Below are 16,107 nucleotides of genomic sequence, written 5' to 3'. Positions count from 1 at the left end.
AAAAGACACACGAACCTTGCATTTCCCCTTTCTGACTTGTTCTGGGTTCCAACAGGCAAAGGAAACTGGAAGTCAGCAGCCAGGACCCAGCTGCAGGCCCCCGGGGCCATTGTGCATCCCCAGCCACACCCGTCCCTGTGCTGATTCAATGTCCACTCATCCTAGTTCATGGAGCGAGGCATGGACTCAAGATGAAACAAAGGGGGCCTTGGCCTCCTGGGGCTCACAGTGCCCGACGCCTGTGAGAGCAACCTCAGAGCACAGTACAGAGAAATGGCTGTGACACGGACGCGCAGCACCTGGCTGGCCAAGCACTGCAATGCACCCCCACCGGGCCTGGGTCCCTCAGCAGACACATGGCTTAAAGGCTGGTTGGCTAAACCACATGACCCTGTAATTACCCAAGAGAAATGAAAAACGTGTTCACACAAACACCTGTAGACCGGCACTCACTGCAGAACTCTTCACAACAGCCAAGCAGAAACAACCCAAATGTCCATCAGCAGATGAAGAGATACGCAGTGTGGTCTATCCACGATGGAATATTATTCAGCCATGAAAAAGAATGAAGCACCAGCACCTGCTACAATGTGGATGAGCCTTGAAAACATTCTACCAAGTGAAAGGAGCCAGTCGCCAAGGCCACATATTGTAGGATTCCATTTATACAAACTATCTAGAACAGGTAAATTCATAGAGACAAAAGCAGATGAGCGGTGGCTAGGGGCGGAGAGCCTGGAGTTGGGAACGGGGAATGGCTAATGGCGACAGGGTCTCTTTTGGGGATGATGAAACGTGCTGGGATTAATGGCGATGGCTGTGTAACTGTGATGGTTAATTTTCTGTGTTAATTGGACTGGGCTATGGGGCACCTAGGTATTTGGTCAAACATTATTCTGAGTGTGTCTGCGAGGGTATTTTTGGATGAGTTTAATATTTAACTCTTTACCTTTTAGGGGAAAAAAAAAAAGTTCAGCTCACTCCTAGCACTCACTTAATTTTACATAAACATGCTCTTTGAGGCTGAAGCAAATCTGACTGATGTTCTATGTGAAAACTAAATATAAAAACCGGACAGGTGCGGTAGCTCATGCCTGTAATCCCTGCACTTTGGGAAGCCGACATGGGCAGATCACTTGAGGTCAGGAGTTTGAGACCAGCCTTGTTAACCTGGTGAAACACCGTCTCTACTAAAAATACAAAAAATTAGGCAGGTGTGGTGGCAGGCACCTTGTAATCCCAGCTAAACTCGGGAGGCTGAGATGAGAATCACTTGAACCCGGGAGGTAGAGGCTGCAGTAAGCCGAGATTGTGCCACTGCCCTCCAGCCTGGGCAACAGAGAGATAATCCATCTCAAAAAACAAAAAAATTAAAAAGAAAAAATTTTTTAATTGTTCCCGCAGTTATTTCTAAGCAAAACAACAGGATCATCTGAGTCATCTATTCTGGAAAAATCGGATTCATCAAACGAATCTTCAGCCAACAACTGATGAAGAACAATGTTAATATCACTCGTAGGAATGCTGTGATCTCTAGGATTTGACATTTTCAGCGATCGAGAATTACTATTTTTTTTTTTTTATTGAATCTTGCTCTGTCGTCCAGGCTGGAATGCAATGGCGCGATCTTGGCTCACTGCAACCTCTGCCTCCCGGGTTGAAGCAATTCTCCTGCGTCAGCCTCCCAAATAGCTGGGATTACAGGCACCTGCCACCACGCCCGGCTAATTTTTGTATTTTTAGTAGAGACGGGATTTCACCATGTTGGCCAGGCTGGTGTCCAACTCCTGGCCTCAGGTGATCGGCCTGCCTCAGCCTTCCCAAGTGCTAGGATTACAGGCATGAGCCACCACACCCGGCTGAGAATTACCATTTTTTTTTAATGGAAATACCACTACTAAAAATGGAATATGCTATAAACAGAATGATGTCTTCTGTTTCCGAAGTCAATATACTAGAGTGATGTGAAAATAATAATAAAAGCAAGCTACTTCCCAGCAAAGTTATCTCGGGGTGAATGCTGCAGCCACAAGCACTGCTGGTGAGTGTTCTCGGGGCAAACGGGAAAAGGGTGCAATCAGGAGCCTGGGGAAAGCAGATTGCGTGCTCTGATGGGGGTGAGCCTCACCCGTGAAGGGTTTGGAAGGCACACTCCAAGATACAGTGCCTTGGCACAGTGAATATTTTCAGCTGAAGGAATTGAAGAAATGGCAGGTCCAAGAAGGACTAGCTGGCTGCCCCTTCTCCGAAGTAGATCATAAGCCCCTCATGTAAGAGGTGCCCTCCCTACACCCAGGGGAAACGAACAGCCTCATCTCCAGAGATGGAGGATCTGAGAGGGGCACCGGTACACAGGCCTTGCCGAGACCTCCCCCCGCCTGGCTCACTGGTCAGCTCATCTTTTGTTGCTCTGTCACAGGTTCCCACGACTTTCCACTCTTCATCAAACCCAGCATAAAAGCGTTCAGGCCTAGGCCAGGCACAGCGGCTCACGCCTGTCATCCCAGCACTTTGGAAGGCCGAGGTGGCCGGATCACTTGAGGTCAGGAGTTGAAGAACAGCCTGGCCAACATGGTAAAACCCCATCCCTACTAAAAATACAAAAATTAGCCGGGTGTGGTGGCACATGCCTGTAGTCGCAGCTACTCAGGAGGCTGAGGCGTGAGAATGGCTTGAACCCAGGAGACAGAGGTGGCAGTGAGCAGACATCATGCCACTACACTCCAGCCTGGGCAACAGAAAAGCAAAATAAACAAACAAACAAAAAGAAAAACTGCTCAAAACAAGCAAAAAACAAATAAAACAAACAAGCAAAACAAATAAAAACTGCTCAGGCCTAGGCCGGGCACGGTGGCTCACACCTGTAATCCCAGCACTTTGGGAGGCCAAGGCAGGAGGATTGCTTGAGCCCAGGAGTTTGAGACCAGCCTGGGCAACATAGTGGGACCCTGTCTCTACAAAAAATAAAAAATTAGCCAGGCGGGGTGGCGCATGCCTGTAGTCCCTGCTACTTGGGAGTCTGAGCTGGGACTTAAGAGTGGGTTCAGAACAGCTCCTGTGGCCGGCAGCTGGGTCCTAGCTTGAGCCCAGGAAGTCAAGGCTGCAGTGAGCTGTGATCGGGCCACTGCACTCCAGCCTGGACGGGCTACAGAGTGAGACTTTGTCTCAAAACAAAACAAAAACCGCTCAGGCTAACGGTTTCTCTGCGTCTTCATTGCCTTATGAAGGCTCTGTGTCAAGTAAAACTTACTTGAATTGTTACGCTTGTTTCCTGTTAATCTCTCTGGCAGTCTAATTTCCAGGGTCCTAGCCAATGAATCCAAAACCGATAGAAGGAAAGGGTTTTGTTTTTCTCAGATTTTGTTCTGATCGGGCCTTTGTCATTTTGTGACAAAGACCTGAAGGTCCGAATAGGACACAAGGCCTGAGTGAGAGAGAATTCTTCCTGCTTAACTGCCTTCAACCTGGAACATCAGTTTTTTCCTGCTTCAGACTCAAACTGACACACGGGCTCTTCCTGGGTCTCAGGACCAGAACGACACCATTGGCTCTCCTGGGTCTTGGGCCTTCAGGTGGACACCAGAGCCACATCACGGGCTCTCCCAAGTCTCCAGCCTGCTGATTTACTCTGCGAATCTTGGCACTTGCCAACTTCCGAAATGAGATGAGTCAACTCTTCACAAGAATAAATCTCTTTATCTGTGCACACGTACACACCTTCTATTGGTTCTGTTTCTCTGGATGACCCTAATACAACCACTTTGTGAATACAGCAAAACCATTGAACTGTAGGCTTTAAAAAGGTCAAGGTCACAGTATGCGAATTCTATCTCCATAAAGCTATCACTTAAACAGCAACACGAGGCCAGCGAGCCCTGTGCACTCCTCTGCAAGCAAGAGCGGGGACAGCATCGTCCTTGTCCTCGGATGTCCCCAGCCTCCAGCCCGAGTCTGGGAACATCCTTCATGTGCCCCCTCCTTCAATTCTGTAGTCCAAGGGTCGGGGCGGTCCTCAGCCTGGTACCCTCTCTGCACCTCCTCACCCTCTCCTCACACCAGCCAATGGACACAGAGGTCTCCTCATGGATTTTTATTTTTAGTATTTATTTATTTTTATTTTTTTGAGACAGAGTCTCACTCTGTCGCCCAGGCTGGAGTGCAGTGGCGTGATCTCGGCTCACTGCAACCTCCGCCTCCTGGATTCGAGCGATTCTCCTGCCTCAGCCTCCCGAGTAACTGGTATTACAGTCATGTGAAACCATACCTGGCTAATTTTTTGTATTTTTACTAGAGGTAGGGTTTCTCCATGTTGGCCAGGCTGGTCTCGAACTCCTGACTTCAGGTGACCCGCCCGCCTCGGCCTCCCAAAGTGCTGGGATTACAGGTGTGAGCCACCGCACCCAGCCTCCCCATGGATTTTTAAAAGGGCCCTGGGTGACACAGACTGGAATCTGCTAAGTCACTAAATGACCCTTTTAAATAAAGAAGGAAGTCATAAACCTCCACTTAAAAGGAGTGGGGGATGGCAACAGAAACACAGCCAGTCAGAAACCGGAAAGGTCTCACTCAACTCGTCCCCAAGGTCTCTGGGTAGAAGGGACAAGAAGGGAAAACCTGCCTCCTAAGACACCCCACTCAGCACCCCACTCCCCAGATGCAAGACGCAGCTGTGCATAGCGGCGGCAGTGAGGACCCTGGCCCAGCAGGCCCTCGCATCCCCAGCAGAGGGCTCCAGGGGCTAGGGCTGCTCAACACGACCAAGAGGAAATGACCGCATGAGCCCCCAGCTGCTGGGGGTGGCCCCCGCGGTTTCCTGGGCCATCTCTGCTGGGGGTGGCCCCCGCGGTTTCCTGGGCCATCTCTGGGGGACCCACTCCAAATCTGGAAGAGGCCCAAGCCCTCTCCCTCCCCATATCCCAAACCCCAACCACACCAGCCAGGAGCTTTGATGGACAAGAAAAAATTCAATTAAGCCTCACTGTGCTAGGTGACATGCGCCCCAGAGGGAGAGGGGCCCCTGGGTTGCTCAAGTTTAATGATAACTTCAGCAGTCGGGTCTCCAAGTTAATTAGCTCTTTTTTCCCCAGCAGTCCTCGGGGAGCCCCACGGTGAGCTGTGAGGAGCCGCCCAGCACGGCACACATGAAGCAGGGGCCTTCCCTCACTCCCACTCCACAAACACCAGGGCCCCTCAGGGGACCAGCCTCCCATCCCTGAGTCATTTCTCCCCCACTGCCCTCTCAACAAGGAACAGAGAAGGAGCTTCTACTGCTTCTGTAGATGTAGAAACTGAGGCATGCACAGACAGGTCATGCGTGATATGGTTTGGACACTGTCCCCTCCAAATCTCATGCTGAAATGTGATCCCTGATGTTGGAGGTAAGGCCTGCGGGGGCAGGGCTTGGGTCATGGGGGCGGATCCCTCATGGAAGGTTTGGTGCCCTCCCCATGGTCATCAGGTGTGGGAGATCTGATTGCTATAAAGAGTCTGGGAGGGCTGGGTGCGATGGATCACGCCTGTAATCCCAGCACTTTGGGAGGCCGAGGTGGGTGGATCACAAGGTCAGGAGTTTGGGTCCAGCCCGACCAACATGGCGAAACCCCGTCTCTAGTAAAAACACAAAAAAATTAGCTGGGCGTGGTGGTGTGTGCCTGTTATCCCAGCTACTCAGGAGGCTGAGGTTGCAGTGAGCCGAGGACTGTGCCACTGCACTCCAGCCTGGGTGACAGAGCGAGACTCCACCTCAAAATAAAAAAAAAAGTCTGGGAGTTCCCTCTCTCGCCATGTGACAGGCCAGCTCCCCCTTCACCTTCTACCATGAGGGAAAGCTTCCTGGGGCCTCCCCAGAAGCCGAGCAGATGCTGGCGCCACTTGTACAGCCTGCAGAACCGTGAGCCAAATAACCCCCCAGCCTCGGCTATTCCTTCACAGCAACTCGAAATGGACGAACGCGATGTGTCAGTTTCTCTTTTTGGACCCCACAGTGTGCCTGGCTGGGGCTGTGCTCTGGGGAAATGGCAACTGTGAGGTCCTCACAGACAGGGCCTGGGGTCTTAACCACAGCCGCATCTCAGCGCCTTGATATTACTGAGTGGATGCCCAAAAAGCACTGCTGGGTGAATGCATGAGTGAATGATGAAGATGGAGGTGGCTGTTGGTGCCAGGGCAAGGCCCCAGGAGTCTGGGGAGGAGGGACCGGGCAGTTCAGGTCAACGGCTAACCCTGGGCAAGGCCAGGAGGCAGCCAGGACAGGAAGAGACAGCTGAGGGACTTTGTGTGAGTAGCCTCACTCTTCCCACGAGGGCAGGAAGCAGGACTCAGACCAAGGGGTGCCAGGTGGGAGCGGCACTCAGGTGGCCCGAGGAGCAGGTGCAGGCTTGGCAGGGCTGGTGGTACCATGTGTGGGGCCGATCCTGGCCCCATTCACTGCCTCCACCTCCTGGACACATGGGCCCATGGCCCCCAAGGCCCTCTTCTGTCCCCATGCCCACCTCTCCAGGCTCCACCTCCGGACACCAAGCCGTTTTCTCACTCCCATCTCTCCCGTTGTCCCTATATCTGAGCTGACCTCCTCCCCGAGCTCTGGTGAAATTCTAGTGCCCAGAGGTGCATCTCACATTCCTGGGCCACAAAGCCTTTGCAGTCTCCACTTTCCTGGGACATTCCATCTTAGAGCCGGGTGTATACTTATCTCACTGGATCAGAAGCTTCAGGAAGGCCCGTCTTGCATGCCCCTGCCCCCCACTTCCTGCCCGCCACTCAGCCAGTGGCTGCCATGTGGTTGGGCCTTGGCAGCCACCGCAGCTGGTAACACACACTTAGCACTTCTGTGTCCAGGTTCCGTGCTGAGCCCCTTCCGTTTCATCTCCATTTGTCTTCATGATGGCCCCTGATGTGGTAACCATCATTATCCATTTTTCAGACAAAAGACTATGGCTCAGAGAGGAGGAATGGCAGGTCCGAGGCCACATGGTTCATAACAGGCAAATGGACCTGGCGGTCTCTCTACCCACGAGTGGGACTCCTCCCTGTCTACAGACCTCACTGAGGTTTTAGAGCCTGGAGCCAGTGAGTCCATTGAGCACGAGGATAGCGGTGGTGCCGGGGCTGGAACAAGGCAAGGGCCCCCCGAATCACAGTCCCGGCTGTGGACCACACCTCAGGACCCCGCCCTGGCTGGGAACCTTGCTCCAGCCCACCTGGGACCCCTTCCCACCCCAACTCCTGCACTGGGCTGTGCATGGGGGTCTGCTGAATGAGTGAGGGAAGAGGGATGGTGAGCAGGGTAGAAAGCGACTCTGGTGGGTAGGCTTCTGCTGGAAGCTTGAAACATTCCTGGAGAGCAGGAAAATACCAGGGGAAGAGGTTACAACCCTCAGAAGGGGTCACTGGGGACTGTCCTGTAGCCCTCTCATCGGGACAGGCAGAAAATCCAGCCCCCCTTCAGGGCGAGTCCAGGGAGCCTGTGGGGGTACCAGCTCTAGCTAGGGTGGTGTGTGGGTTTATGCCGTGGAGGAAGGCCGTCTGGAGGACGAGACGTGGCCTGCAGTCAGCTTAAACCTCATGTATTCTGTAAATAATTATTTATAATAAACAAACCTTATTCACCCTCTAAGAAGAGTAAAACACTACAGGGGGCACTTTCTCACCAACTACACACGTCACAGTGACTTCACTGCGTCACTGAGGGAGGGCCCAGGGTGCCCGGTTCAGAGTAAACCATGGCCAGGGGGATGGGCACACTGCCAAATCAGCCAGACCTCCACCCCTGAAAATGTGGGCTACATTCTCTTCAACAGGTTACAAGGAAATTCAGTGTGAACCCCATGTTTCCACCACTATTGGCTGTTCCAGAAGACTGGGAGGAGGGGTCTTGCCTTTTCCCCACTCTTGGTCACAGGGTTTGAGGCCACAACTTGGATTGGGACCCCACTCTCCTTCCTGGGGAAGAGGCTGAGTCAGCGGTGTCTGCCAAGGCCCAGTGCACAAACACAGAATTCACTTAACGTCCGCTTCGGCACCTCTGGGCCTCCCACACTGGCTTCCCCTATCTGACCCCTCGAGCAGGGAGAGTGATGGGGCGTGGGGCACCTCTAAGGGAGACTGGGGGACTGGAGCAAGGTTCCCAGCTCAGGGTGAGGTCCCGAGGCATGGTCCATGCAGCGCTGCTTCTCACAGGAGGCCTGGGGCATGACCAGGAGCTCGGAGACTCAGCAGAGGTCTGGGCATGGGACTCTTGGTACACAGCCAGGGCGAGGGCCGAGACTGTATGGATGTGAGCAGGTGACCCTGTGCCACCAAGTACCATCTGTGCCAGGCCCTGTGCAGCGGTCCCCATATCACTGAGCTTCAGGGAGGTGAGGCAACCATCCAAGGCACACAGCCCTGGGGGAAAGGCTGAACCCAGGTGTGTCTGATTCCAGAATTCAAGAGGACAAGCCGAGGAGTCTGAGTCCCCTGAGACCTCAGTGATGGTTTAGTGCCTCAGGATGGCCAGGCTGGCTCCTGCAGCTTTAGTCAGCCGTGCCCGCCTTCAGTCATCCAGGGGCCCAGCGCTGGTCACTGAGACCTGGTACTGGTCATGGGTGCCCATCCCTGGTGGTGGGGACCTGGTACTGCCTGTGAGGCCCATCCCTGGTGGTGGGGACCTGGTGCTGGTCACTGAGATCTGGTATCGGCCATGGGGACCTGTCCTTGGCTATGGGAACCCAGCACTGGTCCCTGAGACCTAGTACTGGCCATGGGGCCCATCCCAGGCTGTGGGTACCCAGTGCTGGTCCCTGAGATCTGGTACTGGCCGTGGGGGCCCATCCCTGGCTGCAGGGACCCAGTATTGTCTATGGGGTCTGTCCCTGGCTTCGGGGAGTCAGTACTGCCTCTGGGGCCTATCCCTGGCGGTGGGGACCTGGTGCTGGAGGATCCTGACAGCAAAACCACAGAAGCAACGAGTAACAGTAGTCCATTAGCAGAGCGTGTGGCCTGCCCTGGCCGCGGCACCTTCCTCCACTCTGTGCCCTTTCACCACAAAGCCTGGTGCAGGTAACGAAGCCAAGAGGCGGAGAATCCGCAGGAGGATGCACACTCCTGCTCCTCAAGCGGCGCCCCTGCGCCCTGGGTGGCTGAGAACCCCTGCTCCTCCTCCAGGCCTCTCCGTGCCAGGTCTGCACTGTTCTGCCCAGCCTCGGCTCCCACCCGCCCGGCCCCCCAGCTACAGACAGCAGCGATTCTCCCTCCCACTCAATGGGGCCACTGTCCAGCCCATCATTAGTCTTCAGGGCCGGCAGATGACACCCGCCATGGGCAGCGCTTCCTCAGGCCCCAGCACACAAGGCACAAAAGACACCATCCTGCCCCAAGACCCTCCTAGTCACGTGGCACATGGGAAGTGGGGCTGGGAATCTTCTTCCCCCAGGGCAGGGGGAGAGCGTGTTCAAATCCCTGAGGAAATGCTGCTCTTTGGCCCTTTTTCTGAAAAATCCTCCAAGGAGACCTTGTGCGGAGAGCGCAGGGAGAATGGAGATTCTTGTGAGACTCTCGGGCTAGCCTCACAGAAACCACAAAATATTTGGATAAAAGTTGAAAATCTGCAGTCACACAATGCTGACCATTCATTCAAACACTTGTTGAGCAAGCACCTATGACGTCCGGGAACTCAGGACGTGGATCGATAAGACACAATCCTCATGTCAGTTCTAGTGAGAGAGAGAGAGAGATGGCACCACCAACCCCACCCACTGGGGACCCCCTTGGAGGCGGCGTGCAGGTTCAGGGCCGAATCTGCCCAGTGGACATGCCACCCACGTCCGCGTGTCTCCTGGTCCTGTGGTGGCCCCTGCAACAAAGGCTGAGAGATAAGAGACAAGGATCTGGGGGAGGGAGGACGTCCATGCACATTCCACTGGGGACACCAGCAAGGACGACTGTTCAGTGACCGTTCAGATGACCGAGTCACCTGATGCTTAGAGCCTGGCACCCACAGAGCAGGGCGGGGGTGGCAGGCCCTGCCAGGGGCACAGGCCTGAGAAGGGAGTGCTGCCCGCCAGGCTCGATGGGACAGAGAGCGAAGGGCCTCCTTCCCGAAGGCCATGCAGAGGCCGGGGGTCAATGTCAGCAACTCCATCAACATCAGTCCCCTGACACGGACCCAGAGCTGGGGTTCCAAGAGCAGCCTTGGGCACTCAGGAGCTGGGATCTCACAGAGGGTGTCCCCCACCCCTAGCTTCAGGCTAGTGACAGATCTGGAGTGCTTCTGCCCATGATCCAACTACTGAACCCAAATGAATGCATTGACAAATCGCATTTAGTGTTATTTACAGGGAGAAGGGAAGAAAAGAAAGAAAGAAAGTAAATCGCATTTAGCCTGGCTGGCCAGGGGGAGGGCAGATGGGCCATCACCTCTGCCACTTTTCAGGCCCTTTGCACTGACTCCCCCAACTCCCTCAAAACCAAGGCCCAGCCCCTCCCCACGAAACCAGCCAAAACCAGCCCCGGAGTCAGCTGGGATGAAGCAACTCGTGCAGGCAGATCATTAACTCTACTGTGATGGTTCGAGCAGGGAACCCAGATCAGGCCACGGCAGCTCAGGCACCTGCAGAAGGCCTGGGCCTCTGGGTGTTAAGCTCTCTCTTCCTGCACCCCCTCCGAGCCCAGTGGGCAGTGGGCGATTCCCAGGGTTGATGAAAGAGAGGAGGAAGAGGCTGAGCTGCGGCGAGTTTGAACAGCCAGCCCTGGGAGGGGCTGAGGTGGGGAAGGTTCCCACTGCTGCTCCACAGGCCCTGGAGCAAGGCTCCCATGATTCCGCCGCCAGCTGGGCAGGCACAGGCCTGGGTGCTGAGTGTGCCAGGATCTCCGCCGCTTCCTGGGTGGGGGCGAGAGGGACCCTCATGGGCCTGTAATTAGACCTGCGCCTTCCCAGCCAATTCCTCATCAAACAAAATCACACGTACAGCAGACCGGGCATGGCCGCCACCCTCGGGAACCCCCTGGGAAAGCTTCCCAAGGCTCTGCTGAGCTCGGGAACAGGTCCCTACCTGTCCGGGAACCGGGCTGGCACTCAACAAACAAATCAAAGCTCGGCGCTGGAAGGCAGAACTCTGGGACTAGAGTCCCAGCCAAGGGCCACAGTCCCTTCCAAGTCCCTCAGGAAGCCTCTTCCCCCAAAGAGTGGCCGTGGGAAGCTGGGAGCCTCCAGGGTCTTCCCAAAGCCCAGGTGGTTTCAATGCCCTATGTCCAGGTGAGGGCTGCAGAGAGGGGCCGGCGGGGAGGAGCCCCCACAGCTCACCCCGGCCATTGACCCTACTCTCAAGCATTGAAATAAAGCCCTCTTCCCACACCCTCGGCCAGGGAGAGAGGGCGGAAGCCCTAAACATCCGGGGTGTATGGGAAAGGCTTACATGTACAGAGGAACCAGATAACGGAAGCTGCTGGCGGTGCTGACAGGCTTCTTAAAGGGACCTTGAGACCTTTGACACCAGAAGGGAAGCCGCACACTGCACCAGGCCTGGGGACAGGGAGAAGGGGCTCCTAAGGACAGGGTGGTCCCCTCCTGTGGAAGTGCCTCGCATTGTCTGATAACAGCAGCTCGGACCAGCTGTGGCACAACAGGAAGTTGTGAGAATATGGTGGCCCAGGAGGCTGGCCAGGGCTGGGGAGTGGTCAACCCAGAGACTCTGGTTAGCCAAGTAGGTCTAGGGCTTCCGGGGTGAAAGCCCAGAACCTTGTGGAGCACAGTGGACCCAGTGTTCGGAGGACAGATCCCAGGCCCAGATAAGGCCTTTTTTTTTTTTTTTTTTGAGATGGAGTTTCACTCTTGTTGCCCAGGCTGGAGTGCAGTAGCACAATCTCAGCTCACTGCAATCTCCACCTCCCAGGTTCAAGTGATTCTCCTGCCTCAGCCTCCTGAGTAGCTGTGATTACAGGCACGTGCCACCATGCCCGGATTAGCCAGTATTTTCAGAAGACACACGGTTTCACTATGTTGTACAGGCTGGTCTCGAACTCTTGACCTCAGGTGATCTGCCTGCCTTGGCCTCCTGAAGTGTTGGGATTACAGGCATGAGCCACTGCGCCTGGCTGACAAGGCCATTTTTGACATGGAATGCTGGTCTGACCAGCGTTCCATGGCTTCCACCTGCAACTATGCCCCCGCCTTCCATTAAAACAGGGCTCTCAGGGCAGAAGTTGCATCTTCTCATCCCAGAATGCCCCACGCCACCCCCCATGTGCGCACAGTGGGTCCTCCCCACCGCAGCTGAATCGGCCCCATCACAATGACAGCCTACAGGGGCGGGGGCTGGTGGGAACATACACAAAGCGGCCGATGCAATAGTTTCTCAGACACCCCGACACAGAAATGACCAGAGGACAGGAGGAGCAAGCCGGGGGTCCACGGCAACTCAGGTCTCCAGAGACAGGTGTTAAAAAAGGCGAGCCATACCACAGGCCTTCCTTGGCCACATCTCAGCCTAAAAGAGACCCAAGAAGGAAAAGCAAGAATCCCACCTTTCCAACGAGGACTCGTATGCTAGATGCTCAGCAAACACCTTCTTACTTTTCCTGCAAAGGAGCTCCTGGGGCTGCCAGGGGAGTTGGCCAAAGAGAATGACATTCACGGAAACACACGAGGCCCCGTTAGTTTCAAGGCAAGGTGGCAATGAATGGAGGAGGAAAACCCACACCATTATTAGGGAATGGGGCCTTTTTCTGCTTCCTCCTCTTCTAACAGGTTTTCTCATATGGGATCCAAACCAAATTCCAACTCGGTCCTGATCCAGCAGGTGCTGTCCCCAAAGCCCAGAACAGACCTGTCAGAAAACTACTGCTCAGCCTCCTTCCGGGTGGCACATTTTTCTCCGGGAATTACAAACTTATCTCAGATGAGCAGAGAGCTGTTCCCCAAACCTCTGACCAAAACACAGCAGATTTCATGTCAAAAAGCAAAGAGAGAGGGGCCAGGGATGAAGTGCAGCAGGCTGGAGGCTGAGTCAGTCCCCAGAGTCACTGGGAAGGCGTTTCAGGAGCAGATGGCATTGCCTGCAAAGCTCCTGGCCCCCTCCCTGCTTTGATGCCAGGGACCACCCTCTGTTGGCTGCATGACTTTAGTCTCTGGGGTTCTCCCAGCATGAAAAACCCCTCTGAAAGCAGGTCCGTTAGGGAGTTCCCTCAGCCCCTGCTCACTGACATGACTCTGCATGGCGACACCCCACATGCCATTGTAGAGAAGCAAAGCACACGCAGACCAGCCCCACTAGCAGCAGCCTCCCTCCCCGCTCCTCCCAGGAACACCCTGCACATCTCCAACACATCCAGGAATCCAGAGCTGGGCTGTAGCAGCAGTTCCCTGGATCCCAGTGCCGGCGCTGCCGGGAGCTTGGGTTACTGCATTTCGAGGGTTGAGACTATCTCCAGCCTCCAGCCAGCCGGTCTTCAGGAGCCCAAAGGGGTGATAACTTGAGCGGAGTGATTTTAGAGAAAGTGGTGGCCAATTCGAATTTCTTCCTGGCCCTCCTGGAAGCCAGGGAAACCCCTTGCGAAAAGGAAACATGTTCCAAGAAGCTCCCGGCAGGAGGAGACTCAGCCACTCAGCTTAGTTGGCCAAATATTTACAAAGAGATAGCTGTGACCACACAAAGCCCTATTCTTCTATTTTGAGGTTGAAAATCTGGTCCCCGCGTGGAGACCGAGCTCCCCGCCACCCCTCTCCTGGGGACCCCGCTCGGTCCTGCCGGCCTCGGGTTGGGGCCCAGGGACAGCGTGGCTCCCGGCCCCGCCACCAGGGCCATCAGGGCCCGCCTCACGGCCGCGCCACCTGAGAGCCCCCGAGCCAGTGGTGCAAGGCTGGGAAGAACAAAGGAGCAGGACTCACCCCAGCAGCGGAACGTCGGGCTGCGCTGGACGCGCCGAGAGCCGCGGCCCGCCCACCGGGTCACATGGCTCGGAGCCGAGCAGAGGATCAAAGGGGCTTTGTGGCCGCGGAACAAGGAGCCTCCCAGAGCGTGGGGCAGAGGTAGGGAGGGACCTCGACTGCCTGGGAAGGGAGGCTCGGTGGGGAATTGCTCCAAGGGGGCAGGGCGAGGGGAGCAGGAGGAGGGGGCAGGCAGAGATAGGGGAGCCCAGCGGCAGGCCCGGTGCAGCAGCAACTTGGAGGCATGGGAGGGACGCCAAGGAGCTGCCACTCGCTAAAGGAAAGTGACAGGGTCCCTGGGAAGAGCGAGGGGGAGCTGCTAGGAAGAGAGGGGAAGAGGCTCCTAGGGACCTCCAGCCACACTGTCCCTGCCCTTGTCCCTGAGCTTGCCAGAGGCAGTGCCCATGAGGAGCCCCCTCCTCCCAACCAGGTCCTGAACCTGACCTGGACGCCCTCTCACCCTGTGCTCTGCCCAATGCCCCTGCTTCCCAGGTGCTCCCCCACCAACCTGCTCAGACATCCCCACAGCTGGGCTCTCAGGGGGCATGGCCAGCCACTCCAGAAAGCCATTCAGACCTGCAGGCAGGGTTGGAACACAGCCACCTGGGTTTGTCCCCTCTACCCCAGGTGCTTGCTGGCTGGGACCACGGAAGGGAGAAGGAGCAGGAGAGGAGGGGCAGGGGATGGGGGTGCAGCTCACCCTGAGCTCTTCTTCCGAGAGCCTCTGGATTCAGATCGGATCCAGCTCCTGCCTCTCCAGCCTCTCCAGCCCCTGGGGGACCTGGCCAGTGAGTCAGTCTCTTCCTCTCCCCCTCCCTGCAGGCCTGGGATGTGCTGGGACCCAGAGGGGCACAAGCAAAGGGGTCCCCAGAGGAGGGAGCTGACACTATAGGGGCTGGGCCTGGACGCTGGGATCTGCCAGACCCATCTCAGTGCCATGACCTCTGAACCCAAGTGAGTCACTCCCAGCAGGGGCGTGGCCACTCCCACACTAGGAGAGAGCGCCTGGGAGTGGGCTGGTTCCGAGGGCTTGCTGGGGGCTGGGAGGGATTCGCTTAAGTGGAAAGAAGCCTTTGGTGACACCTTCTGAGGGCCAGGGTCTGAATTCTGGAGGCTACGCTCTCTCAGGCAGCCCCTACAGGACCTCATGGTCACTGGGTTCCACACACTTTCACCTTCCCACACCCCCACCTGTGGCTGGGGGTGACTGAAGCCCCGGGGCACCCGCCACACTGGCCACACAGGCCAGCCACGTCCAGCAGCTCCCCAGCCAGCAGTCACTGGCATCTAACCCATCACTTCCCACTCCTCATGGCCAACTTTCCCCCTAAGGCCTCCTGGTCCCACGGACCTCCCCACCTCACAGTGAATGGGAGCTGCTACCACTGGTCTCTGGGCGCCAGGCCAGAGCCGGGGGAGTGTCTGGGAGGGGACTGCATGCCCGGAGTCCCTGTTCCCATCTGAATGGGAGGGAGGCTGGTGGCAGATCAGAGACGTGGGTTCTGAGTCAAACACTGAAATCCAAGGCCCTGGGCTCGTCACTCAACATCTGTGGAATCTGACCTTCCCCATCCATAAAATGGGTACCACCAACACCAGTCGCCAAAATTACAGCAAGACACACGTGTCCAGGCCAGGAAGTGCGGCCACTCAGAAAATACGGCTCCCCCTTCCTCCAAGAAGCTGATTTCCCCAGCAGTGGGAGTGAGAAGAGCCTCTTTTCCACTGCCCGCAGCCCATCCCACGGCACCCTCGTCACTGGCCCCTTAAGGGCAGCTCCAGAAACCATTGACAAAGGATGCTGGAAGGAACTCCTTTCTGGCCAGGTGTCAGGGTCAACAGCAAGCCTCGAGGATTCAGCTTCCACCATGCCCCTACCCCGTCAGCCTCCTCCCTCCCCGTGGGCAGAACCTTTCTTCCTTGGCCTTCCTCTCTGAACCTCCTTCTCTTTGCCTCTGGCCTCAATCTATCCCCCAGCTTTCTGGCCCCTCCAGGCTTTTCCCAGGGCCCACGACCCTGCTCTCCTCCAAGCCCAGCCTTCTCCCCTCCTCTGCCTCTGGATTCCTGACCTGGGCGGCCAGCAGCCGCGGTGCTTTGCTGAGGTGGCCACCCCTCTGGCAGTGGTTCCTCTTGCTGTCACCAAATGAGGGTCTCCAGAGCACAGAGAGGGCATCTCCGGCCCGGGGCTGCATCCCCCACACAGA

At 56.2% G+C, this 16,107-nt stretch overlaps 1 protein-coding gene across 9 annotated transcripts in view; it reads right to left on the bottom strand.

The window, feature by feature from the left end:
• SEPTIN9 (septin 9) overlaps window positions 1-16,107 on the bottom strand; it is a 215,495-nt gene that overhangs the window by 33,705 nt on the left and 165,683 nt on the right. The window contains exon 1 of one of the 9 annotated variants that reach the window (XM_071083644.1): window positions 14,604-14,757. The exons of 6 other annotated variants lie outside the window; for them this stretch is intronic. The gene's annotated coding sequence lies outside the window, so the exon portion shown is untranslated. Of the gene's footprint in view, window positions 1-11,030; window positions 11,365-13,864; window positions 13,985-14,603; window positions 14,758-16,107 lie in introns of those variants that run through there. 2 more of the 9 variants (XM_071083642.1, XM_071083641.1) reach the window with 2 other exon arrangements.

This window comes from Macaca nemestrina, chromosome 17 (genome assembly GCF_043159975.1).
Source record: "Macaca nemestrina isolate mMacNem1 chromosome 17, mMacNem.hap1, whole genome shotgun sequence".
Lineage (NCBI taxonomy): Eukaryota > Metazoa > Chordata > Mammalia > Primates > Cercopithecidae > Macaca > Macaca nemestrina.
This window is presented reverse-complemented; position numbering and strand designations above follow the sequence as displayed.